Genomic DNA, 12,996 nt, shown 5'->3' with positions numbered 1-12,996 from the left:
TTCAAGTACAAGGCTAGACCATTAATTTGGGCGTTATCTAGGTGAAACTTCACTTATTATTTTTTTCTTTACAGTAATATTTTCAACTGATTTATCCTGTTAAGTGAAAACTAATTGGGACCACTGTTCTTACTTTTTCCTTTAATTCAAAAATATTCATCTGTGGGGAGGCATCTAACTCAGATTCAGTCAATAGTCTAGACACGCTCAGTATTTGGTATTGAACAATTAATGACTTCTCTGTTTTGGTATTCCTGTCTATAAATCGGGGGAGGAATATTTGCTTATCTGTCAGGGATATTCAGAAGATGGCTTAATTCATTAGTCCCAAATTTTGAAGAAAACATTCTTGTATCCAGGTTTACCTAAAAATCTGACTATGCAAGTCTATAATGGCATATCCAATCCTTTGTCTTGTTGTGGTGTTTAGTATTTCTAAATGATCTGTCTTGCCAGACTAAAAGACTGTATGAAGAAAGAACTCTAATTCTAGGTAATTAGTCCAAAAGACTGCAGTGAAACTAGTTGCAGAAGTAATGCTAATATCCTTTATCCCTTTGGGTGAAATTCTCCCAGTTACATATTGCCTATGAGCCACGTAAGTCCCTCTTAAATCCTATTTTGAGGGCTTGAGTGGGATTTAGGAGGTGCAAAACCCTTGTTCTGAATTCCTACATATGAAGCAATTTTATTCTTAATTTGTATTTAGGGCTTCTATACCTGTAAAGTCCTATAAGAAAGATAAATCTTTAATATTTGAAAATACGTATTCACTATTTCCACAATGAAATGCATATTGTAATTTCAAAATTATATGGGTGAATTCACATATTTTCAGGTACCTATTTTTGAAAACTTAGCTCATAATTCTTTATGTATTTTCTCCATTCCTCCCCCCTGTCCCCTATTCTTTTTCTCAAGTTTTGCTTCAATTTGCATATTTAAACATGCAGTATTTCTGCCTGATCTCTAAAAAGAAACACTCACTGAATTCCTGGCAGGATTATTTCCTTTCTCTTTTCCTGTCTTTTTCTTTTTTCCCTCCCCCTTTTTTTTTCTTTCTTTCTGACTGTCTTTTTGGGGGTTTTTGTTGCCTTTTTTTTCCTATCCTTGGGACTGTGATTTGAATAACAACTGGTACAGAAAGCAGAAGTTCTGCAATGCTTTTCATAAACGAAATTAGCAAGTTTCTACAATTTAAAGGTTCTATTTGTAATTCTAAAAACCTTTTCCATTCCCCTTGCTTAGCTCAGGGCATGAATATAAGGGGGAGTTGTTTGCTTTGCTTCTTGTTAATGGGTAAGCGATAACTAAATGCTGAATTTACAAAATACTTTCCTGTTGTGAGTTTTATGCATAAGTACCATATTAATATTATCTCCAGATCTTAACTGAATAATATCTGTAAAGTCAGTTCACTATGTATTGGAAAAAATCTACATTGTTTAACTCCATAGGACTTTTAAATGTTATCCACAAGTATTCAGCATTAAAACCTTCTCTTGGAATTTGAATTGCAAATGCTGAATTTTCCATCCAATGTTCTAGTCTGTCACACAGTCAGAAACAGGCTTGGAATAGAAAAACAAAAAGAAGTTTCAAATATAATTAGAGTGAAACCTTTTGCAAGGGTACTGGATGAAATAAAATCTACCAATTTTAGGGTGCAAATGATCTAGGTCAGGGAACATTGTTAAGTGATTAGAGCTTGTGTGTATTCTGATGATAATACTACAGTACTTTGTGGAATTAGAAAAAATCACCTTGTTTCTCTGTAGCTAATTCTGTATTTCCAAAGGAATATATCTAAATGACATCTTCAGACATGACCAATAATATCGATATTTACAACAGTAATTAAATTACCTAAATAAGGCTAGTAATGCCTTTTAGATAGTATAGTTGACTACTAAATCCACAAAAGTGTTGAAATCCTTGTCCCTCAGATGAGCCAGTTAAAAAAAAAAAACTAAAGTGGGTCTCATTTACCTGACATTTTTGTACAACTCATTCACGAGTGTCTATCATTAAGCACTGACTCAGATGACAAAAAACAGGTAGAAAACCTTCCTGCCTGCATATCTTCAAACAATACCTCCATTTTCCCTTGAACAGTTTGCTTAGGCATTTATTTTAAATGGTTACTGTTTTACTGCCTAAAATTTTATTCATAAGCTGAGCCCCAAAGTTTGGCAGTCTAGAAAACGGTTTTGCCTCGGCTGAGGTGGTTAGGTAACAATTTGAAAAGGCAGATGTTAATGCATCAGGGAGGACTACCATATCAGTCACCTCATGAACTAGAAAAACCCTGGTATGGTAAAAACTGTCTCTCTTCTCCCTGGGCCAAGGGAAAACTGAAAAATCTTTTACGAAAAAGGCTTGTAAGGATTCTTCAGTCTTTCATCTTTTTACCTTAAAACTGTGCAGATGGGGAGGTGAAAGGAGAGACCCGTTATTCTCTTCAGTAGTTAAGCCAGAAAATTAATGTTGTTATTTATGGTTCAGAACTTGGTTTTGGTTCCCTTTAATCTTCATAAATATTTACATCCCACCCTTTCTGTTTCTGATGTGGAATACAACACCTTGAAAAAGACCCTTTCCTTTACAAACCTCTTACCAAAATGTGTTGTCATCCCATATATTTGCCACTGTAACTCCTTCCCCTCTCTGTGCCCTGCATGACTACTTCTATGAGCCACATGAAAGGTTGAAGATGAAATTTTTCTGATACCTTACAGCCCAGTAATGCCATTTCCATCTCATCAGTACTCTGCTCTTACAAAACTAGGTGTATTGTCTTTATTTTCACTTACATTCACTTGTTCTGTGTTCAAGGCAGTGACGAAGTCCACCTTAGCAATTCAATTCTCTTTTTCTTCTGTTTCTTCTACTTGTTCCTTACATTCCCTTAAGGTTTGACTTACATATTTGGCTCTGGCTTCAGTCTTTTAACTTACTTCAGTATGCACTTTCTTTTAGTAGATTACTCTCATTACTATCTTTTCCTTTCCTCACCTCACCTCTTCTCTTTCCGATTCCATCCTGTTCTTATAATATGAAAATCAAATAATACATTTGAACACATTCCAGTCTGGTATGAATATTATATCTCATGCCTACTGCTTATCTCACCAAAGTCAATCATTTGTGACATGGAACTTTTTAGTGAGGTTGTATCAATATGTGTTTCTTTTAGTTTGTATGGTTGTATTTTTCAGTATGTTTTGCATTAAAGGCATAAACTGATTTGGATTTCATTCCTTAATCTACAGAAATACCTATCTAAGTATCAGTTGCCAAGACTGAAGTAGTGATCAAGAGTCCCTTTACAGTTAATGATAGGAGAAATGAATGTCTACAGGAAGATTTTTGTCAGTTTAAAATAGGGATCTAACACTGTGAGTTGAATCTCTTTAAGGTGGTTTCTAAATGTATAAGTTTATAAAAGTTATGAGAGATGTGTGGCACTCCTGAATTGGAAACTTCAGTATTGAAGTTCTTTGTGAGAACAACCTTTTCTTCAATTTCTACCACAATTCTTCCCTCTAAAGGCAACCCGGAAACATATAACCCCATCTGCATTTATTCATGTGGATCTGTTACCAAGTTTGTTTCATAAATTTTGTATTCAATATGATTGGATACATAAATATGTTAATAGCTGTAAGCTGAAAGGAACCCTCTGTTGGGAAAAAAAAAAAAAGGGGAAGAAAGAAAGAAAGAAAGAAAAAAAAAGAAAGAAAGAAAGAAAAAGAAAAAGCAAGCAAGCATGCAAGCAGGAAAGAAAGATAAATAAATTGTTTTACTAGATGTTGCAGCATACCTGAGGCTCCTTGACAGTAGGACTGAGATCTGGAAGAGTGTGTTTGCCGTCTTAGTGAGTCAGGGGCTATCTTCTCTCAGAAAAGTTTCTTCATTTTCAAAAAACATTAAATAATTATAAAAGGAATGACTGCTTGAGACATCTCTTTTTCATCTGAATAACCCAGATGTGTACACAAACACTAAGTTTTAGTGTTGGTGTAATAATAAAAGTTGGTAGACGTGAGACAGACAATCTAATGGGTTAATATTGTGTTGTGTAGTTATAATCCAAAAGGCTTGTATAAATGCATCACTAACATGGAAAATCCAATGGAATTTCCATGGCATCAGCCCATGAGATTACACTGACATTTCCATTTCAACAAATAATAAAATCCATAATCTTTATGCAACCAGTACCACACTCCATATGTTACCTCTTATTTTATTAGCTCTTTATCTTTTTTTTTTAAATTTGATACACAGAAAACAAAGTCTCATTCACATTGTGAATCAAAGAAACAGCAGCAGTGATAATAAAAAGACTTCAGTTTTGATCAAGAATCACAATTCAATTATTATAGTCCTCTGTTGGCTAATGCTCTTGCATTTCTATTCCCTATATTTTGTCTGCTTTTGAAACAGTGGTATTGACTGAACACTGGGTCATTCCAAATTTGCTTTTTCTTATGTCCAGACAAAAGCCAAGAAACACAACCACACTGACATTGTTTGGACTTTGGTTGAGTTTGTTCTGGAGTATTTTGATTGTTTCATTGTTGATATCAAAACCTGAGTTTAAATTTTTATATGAATAACCCGTTTCACTAGTACTGCACTTCAGCTTTGGTATTTGAGATCAAATGAAAGATTCTCAGTTGTCATCACTATAATTTATCTATTTTCAACAATATCTGTTAGGAATGCAAACAATTAAGATAGGAAACCATGTAAGGCAGAAAAGTGATTAGCCACAGACTCATGCAGAGGAAGGTGAGAGAAGAGGGAACAATGTACTGGAGAAATGTAATTCTATTTCACTGTTTCCAGCAGGGTGATGAGTTTTAGCACTTGACCTTATGATCCGACTGTTATAGCCAGATTTATCCTTCCTAATATCCCATTTGCTTCCTGGGAGCACTAAATTTAGGTTCCTGTTCAGCTGTGTTCTTTCTCCTGTCAATGGAAGGAAGAAATAAGCACCTCTAAAAGACAATTCAGCTTATTTTAGATCTGACACAGCATTTACAGGTGCCTTTTTTCTCTCCGCTGGATGTAATAGGAATCTAGGATGACTGTATGCCTCAATTAGTTAAGTTGGTTAAGTGACAAATTCAGAATACCTTCATCAAGCCTTTAATTGGTAACTAGCTAGCTTAAATTGAAGCAGACATAGCTATGATAAGAGACACTGAAAAGTGAAAATTGAAGCTACAAGAACCTCAGGCAGAGTTGGCAAGGTCATGATCCAGGGTTTCTGCAACATCTCCATGGAAATGGTGGATTTGATAAAGCGCCTGCAGGAACATTGCACTGTTTGGAACATCAACTAATAGTCTAAGACATTTCAATAAGTAACAAATGCCTGTAATTAGGCATCAGAAGTTTTTCCTAGATACAAAATACCACATTCTCCTGTGCCATTCTTAACCAAATTACTTTACACATAATTACAATTACAACTCAAGGGGGAAGTGGAAAAAAATTCGCAGTGTTGTTAAAACTATTCTGCACTTCTTGAAAACTAAAAATTGCACAATAATTATGCCGCTGGTGTACTAAGATTACTACCTGGCAAATGATGCACAATATTTTCTTGCTGATTCTTTGTATTACCTTGTCTTTTGGCTGCTGTCAGCCCATTGAGGATGGTGGATGGGGGTCAGTTCTCAAACCTGAACCTTCACCTGGAAGTCCCTATTTCTGTGCAGCAAGCAACAGTGCTCCCAATACAACTAGGCAGTTCATTTAGGAATTACAGTTAGACATCTAAGACTAGAAGAAGTTAATCTGCATATAAGCTTTTAGAGGCAAAAATGTCTTTCCTATACACTAAGACAGCACTCACATGATGAAGTCAACTCTATGGCTGAATGACAATAATAAAAATAATATAGAATAATAGTAGACATAAGTTCTCTGGAAATGTCCTTTTCATCTATCTGTAATAATATTACTCAAATACAAATAGGGAAAGAACTGGCAAAGTTTCAGTACAGATAATGTACATTTTATTAGTAAAAGAGGCAAAATTCACTGACTTTTTCAAAAGATGATTTTTTAATTGCCAAAATCTACAGTCTTACCCAGGGACCTGAATAAAGATTTCCTCATTATACCTGACAGTTTTGCCCTTGCACCAGGTGGAGGAAGAACACAGGAACATAGGAACTGCCACACCAGATCAGACCTGCAGTCCATCTAGTCCAGTCTTCTGTTGCTAATATTGGTCAGTGCCAGATGTTTCAGAGAAAGGTACAATAACCCTTCCATAGACATAGTCAGACTTTCCCCTGTGAAAATTTTGTCCCAACCCTCTATACTTAATGATTATAAGCATGAAATATGTATTTTGAAGCATGAAGGATGTACTCCAGATAGGTAGAGCATATCTGTCCCCAAATTACCCTGACTACACTACTAATGGTATAAGAATGTTATTTTCCTCTCTGTAGAAGTTTTCATTCACTTAAAAAACTTTAGAAACTTAACAGTAGCACCTAAGTTAGAAGTCAAATTGCTCTAAGCTATCCCTAAAGTTAATGATGCAAGAAAAGTCCTATAGGTATTCAAGTAAGTAATTAAAGTCTAAAATGATCTGAAATATTATAAGAGTTGCCTATCTTTCACTTCATGAGTATGGTATAATACTGAGTTCTCAGCTGCACTCACCAGGTAAGTGCCTGAAGTCAGGTGAGATGAATGCCCCTACAAGGGACTTGAATAAGTTACTTAGTGGAACTGTTCTTTGCAACAAACAGTATGTTTTGAATGTTCCTTCAATTTGGCTGGATAGAGTTAATTTTCTCTCTAGTATCTGCTACTGTGCTGTGGTTTTGGGTTTAGTATGAGAATAACGTTGATAACATACTGATGTTTTAGTTGATGCTAAGTAGGTTTACCCTAAACCAAGCACCTTGCTATTTCCCATGCCCTGCCAGCAAGCAGGTGCACAAGAAGTTCTGAGGGGCATGACCAGGAGAGATGACAAGGAATGATCAAAGGGATATTCCATTCCATAAAGTGTCATGCTCGTTACATAAACTGAGAGGGAGCTGACTGAGAGGGGCTGATCACTGCTTGTGGACATGTAATGCCTTTTAATTTAAATTATATGGTTATTAATAATACCAAATTATTATTGTTGTTGTTGTTGTTAGGAGCAGCAGCAGCAGCAACAGCAACAGCAGCATCTCCAACCCATGGTTTATACTTCCTTCTGATTTTGGAGAGGATGGAATGAAGAAACAGCTGCATGATACTTAGCTGCCACTTAGGGTTAAACCACGACAGAGTCAAATACTTTAGTTCAACTGTAATGGTTTACAGCTCTCTCTCTTTAGGAAGTGAACTTCCATAATTCTAGGTGTTGATTAGGTCTTGCATCTCCTCTGTATAAGTAGAGAAATTTAAATCTGTAAAAGCATCAAGTTAGGACTAGGATTCCACAGTGTTTAGAGGAGCTAGGCAGAGAAGTGCTTGGGGCTACATACTGAACAAATAAAAAGATTTTTGTTTGTAGAAACCAATAATTGTCTGGTCCTGTACAGAGAGTACAGGATTCTTGAGGATTCTTGTTGGTCTCTTCCAACTCAACATGCAATTCTGTGTGCAGATATTAAAAAGAGTACAGTCTTCACTGGAAAGGTAATCACCACAAAGGAAGGCATGCATTGTAAGAAAACCCATATTTAATCAGTTGCTCAAAGACCATTCTGTTGTCTTACAGTAAAAATATTTCTATATGTGATTTTTGCTTCAGAATTGTGAGTTTGATAATGGAGTTAATGAACTCAAGTTCATCTCCCTTTAACCTCTCAAAAATCATCTGCAAAACCAGTTTGATTACCTAGGTTTCCCTCTTAGACACTGAACAGCTGAGGAGCAGTGTTAAATTGCATTCATGTTGGTCATCTACACTCCCAGACTTTAGACTGCTTGCTGTGCATGCTGCACATATGTCCTTTACTACCACTTAATGTCCATGTGGAATAGGAGGAGTGTCTAAGAACATGTTTGGTTTTATAATGACTCAAGTTAAATGGGAGGAATGTCCCTTGTCTTTCCTGATGCAGTAAAATTTGAGGCACCCTAAACATGGAGGAAGGACTGTGATAAAAACAAATCAACAATATAGATAACAAAATGAAAAGTACTATGAAATTTAAGTCTACAAAATGTGCTTGGTGATCACAACTGATTATTCTTCTATTCATTAGAAATTACAAAAAATGAGAGACGATATATATTAACTGGTCGTAAAATACCTATGTATAACAAGTTTGATGCATCTGTAAAAGAGATTAATTTTCTTAGACAAAAGATTTTAAGTAATGTGTGACTAAATAACTTTATTTGGATGTTGACATCCCATACTGGTCATCTTTTTTAAGAAAAGTTCAGAAACATTGAAAGAAATAGATTGACAAAAATATGAAAGGCAGTTTTACACTAAAAGAATTTGACTTAACCATATGAAGGCTGACAGGGGAATACAATTTCAGTCTATACATCCAATGATAAATGGTGGTAAATATGAGAATTGAATTTAAAGAAAACAAAATACTAGATGGCACAAAAATTTATTTAATAAAATTAAATTTTGGATTAAAATTAAGACACAGAGGTTAGTTTTCTGAGTTTTAAAGTTGTAGAATAGTCTCTTGGAGGAAACAGAGTGGATAAAAAGTAGTTTTAAGATGTGAAATGTTATATTTGTAAGTAGGGTGGTAGGTCATGACTGTATTAAAGGCACCCCGACTGTTAATTTCGGATATTGTTTTCAGTCCTCTGGTTTTACAGCTGAGCTACCTTTTTTTATTGAATTTCTGAATTTCTACAGCACTTCTATAAAGACTGTCTTAACACTGTTCGTATTTTGTAAATGAGCAAATAAGAACTGAAACAATTTACCCAAATTTGTATAGAAGTTCTAGAGCAACACAGGGCACCGATGAATTCTTGAAAGGTACAGATTAGCAATGTACTGCTGGGCTGTTTTCATTCTTAAATTTTCAGAGAGAAAGGAATGGAGGAAGAGTGGAAGAGGGAAGAGAAGGAGAAGGAAAGGAGGATTGTTGTTAACTGTTACAGAAGCAGGAAAAAGATGTGAAAGGACAATTGTCACATCTCAAATACAAGCTCAAAAATAAAAGAGCCCAGAGTTTATTTATTTTGTTTTCCAACAGCACGATTTTTAATACAGTCTGATAGAATGTTGTGTATTGATAATACTGCATTCTTTCTCTTTTTTTTTTACTTCCAAATATAAAAGTATAGGCAACATATTCCGCTTTCCTGCATCTAGAGCACCAGAGCATTAGGTGAGATGAAAGCTGTGCCAAGTTGCTCAGGATTATGTTCATTAGAATAAAAATAAATATATAGTAATACAAACAAATCTGGAGTGATAGTCTACTTCCACATATTCAGTTATGCCTTGGTTTAAAAGAATGAGATGAAACTTCTCAACAGCTTCACCATAATGAGACAAGCAATTTTTTTTCAGACTTTTAATTTTCTGAAGTGTTTAACGTTGGAGGGTAAGATTGACCTTCTAGTGGCAGCTCATTCAGAGTAGCAGCTGCATTGTCTCACAGGGATCTTACGGTTGTGAACTACAGCAAGCACAGCTACCCAGCTGCCTAAAATATCCTGGTGGATGTCTCTTTGTCCTCTTTCGCATCCGGCAGTTTTAGATGAGGAAAGAAAAGGAGACAGGAGGTGGTGCCAAACCAGACAGAAGTTTTTTATTAAGCAAGAACAGGGACACATCAAGAGAGATGAGGCAGCTGCGAGTATGCCAGCAGCTGCATCTGCTCTCTGAATGGATGATAACATGAAAATGACAGGGCCTTCCAAAGGAGCAAAATTTTGGGAATGTCTGATCATTAACGCCTTGGTTATTTTCTCTCTAAAATGTGTTAGGGACTTCAAAGCAAAAACCAGACTTCTTTTACCCCTGAAGAATCTTTACTTTTCACCCTGATTTTTATGCTATGAATTTGTATGCGTGGCAAATTTATATTCACTCCCTGATATGAAAAAGTAATAATTTGCAATTTTTTTCATTGTCTAAGGGGAACTCTTTGTGTTGTCTGAGGATTCTCAATGCTCCTATATTGCAACAATAAACCTTCTAGTGAGCTATTTCACTGTGTTGCCTACAGACAGATGGATACACTGGATGCATATCTTTATTTTCTTTGGTGTTTTATTTGCTGTCCGTCTCTTTTTCCTTTTAAATTCCAAAGTATTATTAACATTCAACAACTCCATTAGAAAGTCACAGGCAGTAAGAGCCCATCTGTGCCATGTTAACATTTAAGGAGGAAATAAAAGAATAAAGTGGACAGGTGGAGTAGACAGCAGGAAACAACACCAGGCACACAGCAGGAAGGGAGTTCAGCAGAGGAAAATGCCAGACATTTAACAGGTAAATGGAAGGGCAGCTGAATTTCCATGCCAGTCCATAGCGAGTGCAGTGAGGGAACAGTGGTTGACAGAAATAAGAAGATGTCACATCTTCAAGAAAGAGCACTTACTTTCATTGAGAATATTAACCCAATTAACCCAACTTCTGAATAATTATGATTGCTGTACAACTTGGTTTTTATTTCCTACAACCTCTTAGAAGCTTCCATGAGTATGATATGATTTCCATGAAGTTTGGAGGAAGAGACACCGGAGGGACAGCTTAAGGAAACCTGATCAGGTACAATGATGACCCTCAATAAAAGCGAGGCAATGGTGAACTGGCTTGGTGAGCAGAATGTGCAAGGTGATTTGGATAAGACACCTGATAATGGACAAAACAGAGCTGCATGTGGTGTACCTCAACTGGATGCACACAGATAGGGAAGTGACAGTATTATGGGGAAAGCTCCTCATATTTTTTCAGGGATGTCAGCATGTCTGGGTGCCTCTCTCAAGGGTCTGTACACTAAAACACATAGCATGGACTTAAAGGAGGAGGAATTAGAAGGCTACATGCAGCTGCAGGCCCACGGTCTCATTAGGATCATAAAGACACTGTGGGAGAGCTCCCACGCCTGGAGTTCTGCTGCGAGTGGACACAGGCTGTTTAGGAAAGATGAGCTGAAATGGCACGGAGGGGGAATTGCCCTTGATGTGCAAGAGCAGTGGGAGTGCTTGGAGCATTGCCTAGGAGCAGATAACATCTGAGAGTGTGTAAGTTATGGTTAGCAATCAGATCAACACTGGTGATGTTTGGGTGCTTTCGATACCTGGTCAGGAAGAAGTAGTTGAGGCCTTCCTCAGACAAGTAGAAGAATCTTCATGTTTGCAAGACATGTTCTCATGAGGAATTTCAGCCACCCCAATACCTGCTGGAGGGACAGCACAACAAGACACAAGCAATCTGTGAGGCTTCTGGGGTACATTGATGACACCTTTCAAACATGGAGGATTGAGGAGCTGATGATGGGAAGTGATCTGCTGACCTCACACAAACAAAAAAGGGAAACCTTAGAGTGGATGTGAAGGTCAGGAACAACCTTAACTGCAATGATGACAAGATGATTATTTTCAGCATTCTGACAGAAGTTATCAAGGCAAATAGTGAGATAATAGCCCTGAACTTCAAAATGACCATCTTTTTAGGGTTATACCTGGATGAATCTGTTGAGATACGGCCCTTGAGAAGAAGTGCCCAGGACAGCTGTCTGGTTGTCAAAGATCACTCTCTCCAAGTTTAAGAATACTTCATCTCAGCCAGCATGACATCAAGTAAAGGTGGTAGAAGACTCATATGAATGAACAAAGACAAGCCCCAGAAACGAAAAGGAAAGTGTAGAAGTTAGAAGAAAGTTCAAGTCATATAAGAGAAATTCTAAGTCAGCGGTCAAGTGTGCAGGGATAAGATTAAAAAAGCCAAAACACATCTGGAGTTAAATCTAGTAAATAAAAGCCACAAAAGCTACTGTAGGTGGATCATCCACAAAGGGAAGATGTGGCACAATATGGGCTCGCTGCTGAATGGGGTTGGGAACATGGAAAAGAAGGACATGGAAAAGTCTGAGATATTTAATTCCCCCTTCACTTTATTTCTTACTGTTAAAATTTTCCTTCAGGAGTTACAGACCCCTGAAACCAGAGAAAAAGTGTGGAGCAAGGAACACTTACCCTCAATTGAAGAGGATGAGCTCAGGCAAGATATAAACTGGACACACACAACTCTAATGGATATTCTTTATGTTTAGCAAGGCAACTTAGAAGAGGAGCATACTAGAAGCATAATTTAGGGAACAGGCAAAAAAATAAAAGCTCAGCACTTTAGTGGATATACCATAGCCTCTCTAGGTAACTTTGGACAAGGCTCTTGAGGTGAGTAGAATTAGCTACCCAAATACTATTGAGAGTTAAAGATCGAAGTTAATAAATATGTCAAGTGAACTGCAACAAACTGCCTATTACAAGTGGCTGTGTAATCAACAGAGTAATGACAACAAGTTTTCTGTCAGAAAAACAACCATGTCAGAAAGCAGTACCCTCTAACTTTGCATGTGTAAAAAGAGCAGGGGAGCAGTGTCATTCAGAGGTTTTTTATATGTCCTAATCTCACAGGTGTCTCTTAAGTCCTGTATTTACTTCTAAAATTAGGGTGGATGAAAGGATGAAACCCAAACCTGAGTTACCTCTACTTTACTTGAGGGTACTCAGCAGCCTTGTACTAATACACATACTTATTAGTATTATAAATTAAATGTCTTTTAATACAGCGTTACAGAATCTTCCCTGCACTTATAGAGTACCAGACTGCAACTCAAGTCCTGGCCTGTATTTCTGCACCACTCTTAACGTCTAGGAAATGTCAGGCTTGATGACTCTAAAGCTTGGCACTGCTGCAGATGTGTTCTTGTTGATAGATACATGCCAAGCTTGCAGTCACTTGGCTTCACCCCTGGAAATTGGCAGAAAGAAAAGAATAAGACTCTGCTAATTTATCCTTTT

Source organism: Corapipo altera, unplaced genomic scaffold, assembly GCF_003945725.1.
Source record: "Corapipo altera isolate COAL_440 unplaced genomic scaffold, ASM394572v1 61553, whole genome shotgun sequence".
NCBI lineage: Eukaryota > Metazoa > Chordata > Aves > Passeriformes > Pipridae > Corapipo > Corapipo altera.
Note: the sequence above shows the minus strand (reverse complement) of the source record.